Raw genomic sequence first — 3246 nt, 5'->3', positions numbered from 1 at the left:
CTTGGTAGTGTAACTTTTTTTATTTTTTTTTTTCTCCTCCTGATTGCCTTCTGGGAAGTCTGAATTCCTTCATTGCCAGTAATTCGTATGTTTTCCTCCTCTGTCTTGGGCATGTGAAACGGGAGCTGTATTATGGGAGCAGTTGCTAATTAGTTAGCGCCGGGTTTGGCCTCGCGTCAGGAAAATCCGCTGGAAATGAGGCTGTTTTGGTAGGTGCAGGATTTCGGGTGTGAAACGTAGATCTGTGGAGCCAGCTGGTATCACATTCACCTCACGGCTGTGCTGTGAGCCACCGTGTGTGCGTGGGGCCTGACACGGGCATGGCCAGCATTTGCTGCTGAATGTCGTGTCCCTTGGAGCAGCAAGGGGAGCAAAATGAGTGGCCAGGGAGCAGGGAGGGTCCCCTTCAGCAGCTGGAGCTAAACAGGGACATTTTCTCTCCCCTGGGGTTCTCAGTGCCCTGATCTGAAGGGCCTTGTGCTCCTTCTAGGGCTACCCGTGAGGAGCCATGTCCGTGCCTGAGCGGGTGCAGGCTGGAGCCCCGTGTGCTCCTCCAGCAGCTCCGGTCACGGACCTGGCCCCGTGCCCCTCGCGGGGAGAGGTGCCCGTGTCCAGAAAGGCGAGGGCACAGCAGGACCCCGCTCACACCCGGGCAACGGGCTGCCCTCGCAGAAGCCGAGCAGGACAGGGTTTTCCAGGCCTCGCTTAATAAAGCATCTGTTTTCTGAGGGGGATGAGATCAGGGACGCGTGGGGGCAGGGAGGAGGGTTTGACATAAATAAATAATTGTATGAAACCCATCGTTGGTTGACGCAAGATGACTCACTCCTCGTAAAGGCGAGAGAATAGAGGAGGCAGACGTTAAAAGCACGGGGAAGGGCCCTCAGCTGAGCGCGGTGGGAGCTGCAGGTGCTTGGTGCCTCTCCGGGCTCAGCCCCCTGCGTTTTGAGTCACGCTCTGTCAGGCTCCTGCCCTGCTTTTCCTTTTCACCCTGGCTACAGATTTCTTTGTTTGAAAACGCGTTTAAATTTTAACCAAGACATTTGTCTCCTCCCCTCCCTTCCTAGCTGATTCTTTAAGCAGGCTTCAAATGCTAGGAAAAGGAAAGGAACAAAGTCTCTGCCCTGGACTGGCTCCGTCACCGACCAGAAAGTCCCACCACAGGGCCATGCTGCAGTGGGGTCTCCTCCCCTGCCCCAAGGGACCAGTGGCTAGTTAGGAGGAAAGCTCTTCAAAAGTCACCCATGCCAGGATTCACATCTGCTAAATTCAGGATTAAAGGGCCTGGCAGGTAGCGGGGGCATGAACACTTGACAGCTTCATTTACGCCAGTCCAAGAGCTCCAAGTCTGCGGCTCACGAGGCTTTCACAGCTGATTAAGTTGCTGCCTCCTGTGTGCAGGCTGAAGCCCAGGACACAAGCAACGGGGCGTAACATAGTTGTTCTCAAAGGGTTTGCTCTGGTGAGCTCTGGTGCTCTTCCCCAGAAGAGTCAGCCTGCAGCAGGGGACAGGCGCTGTGCAAGGGGCTGGTTTGGTCCTGGCTGCGGTCACTTCTCTGCACTGATGGAAGTGGCCACATTATGGGCATTGTTCTCCATGAAGATGCCTGACCCCAGGCTCATCTGTGCTGCTCAAAGCTGGCCCGTGGTGCTCAGCTTGGGCAAAAACCACCCCTCCATTTGCCTTCAGGCCCGCAGAGGCTGTGTGAGGGCCCCATTGCGTGGCACGTCTGAGTCCCGGAGTGCAGAAGGCAGCTCCCAGCCTGGCCTCTGTTTTCTTCCAGCTCGGTCTTGGTATTTGCTTCTACCTTCTGAAGCAGGAGTCAGCTCTTTCATGTGCAGCTGCCGCTTTTTTCTTCTAAGAACTGTTTTATCAGTTGAGAAGTCCGTGCCTCCACGCATGGCTGAGCAAACCAGCAGCTCTGCTGGGCTGCCAGGGCCCCCCCTGCACACTCTGCAGCCCCGTGCTGCCAGCACACAGCAAACCCTCGCATGTGCCCAGGGACCTGCCAGCACAACACCTGGCATGCAAGCACCGTGCCAGGGCACTGGGAGCCATCTCAGCGTGGCTTCTGATGGCTGGATACACAGTTCCAGCACCCAGCTAGCAGCACAAAGCTCTCAGCAACTCATCCTTTCCCAAAGCAGTGGTGGTGTGTGACCAGAGTGTGAAACCACGGTGTTGCAACGAGTCACTCGAGGTTTCCTTCAGCGCTGTGACCGGGCTGCATTCGCTGCCCCAGAGGTCCCTCGTGAGCACCCTTCTCCGGCCGTGACAGCTCTTTGCTGGCTTCGGCAGCCAGAATTCGGCTGTCACGTTTCTGTGGCGAGCTAGCCAAGTGTCTGCTTGACACCACTTCAGCAAAGCCAAAGAACATGCAGGTAGCCTGTTGGGGTTCTTTAAAAAGCTGTTTATTATCACAGCAGATGAGTAGAAAAAACATAATGCTGGATACAGAGAACGTCTTTGCAAATTACAAGCAAGTCTTAAAAGAGTTAGAGTTGTGTCTGTGTTCCAGTGAACAGGGCTCTCGCTGCAAACCAGAGGTGTGTTGATCAGAAGCTCTCTGCCAGCAGTCTACTAAGACTACGAAAAAAGAAACGGAGCCCAAAGTGCTGTGCCAATGAAGCAGGACACTCAGGCAGCCCCCGAGCAGTTTTGCCAGCCCAAAGCTGTGACACGACTTGGGAGCAGGGTGCTGGGAAACCCCTCGGTTGTCAGAGCCAGACCCAGCTGAACCCAGACCTGCAGGCCAGCCCAGAAGAACTCTTTCAACCTGAAATCTTCTGAAGCCAAGGGATGTGACTGGCACGGGAAACGAGCAAATAATTCAGTGATTGGAGCAAACTGGGAACACTCCGCCAACACAGGCAAGTGACGGCTCTGGGGAAGGCCCTTCTCGCCCCGCTGTCTCCTCCCTTCATAAGGTAAACCACGAACAAGGTTTTGACGAGGCGCACGGGTGTCTGATTTGCTGAAGTGACTGGGAAAGCTTTAAAAGCCTTGTTTTGGCAGATGTTTTTGCAACTGAAATCCAGCTGATATGTAACTGCGCCCTTTTGCTTCAGTAAACAAATGGCTCAGGTGCAGAAATCATTCACTGACTTTCCTCTGGCACTGAGGAAAGCTTCATCTGCCTGCCTCCCTGTAAAAAATCAGTGCTGATAGCGTGGGCAAGGAGGAAAAGTCACTGAAAAATAATTAGTAGGTTGTTTTTAATCTTTCCTTTTTAAAAAATAAAAATA

Source organism: Oxyura jamaicensis, chromosome 2 (genome assembly GCF_011077185.1).
Source record: "Oxyura jamaicensis isolate SHBP4307 breed ruddy duck chromosome 2, BPBGC_Ojam_1.0, whole genome shotgun sequence".
NCBI classification, from domain to species: domain Eukaryota; kingdom Metazoa; phylum Chordata; class Aves; order Anseriformes; family Anatidae; genus Oxyura; species Oxyura jamaicensis.
The sequence above is the reverse complement of the archived record's forward strand: the minus strand, read 5'-3'. Positions refer to the sequence as shown.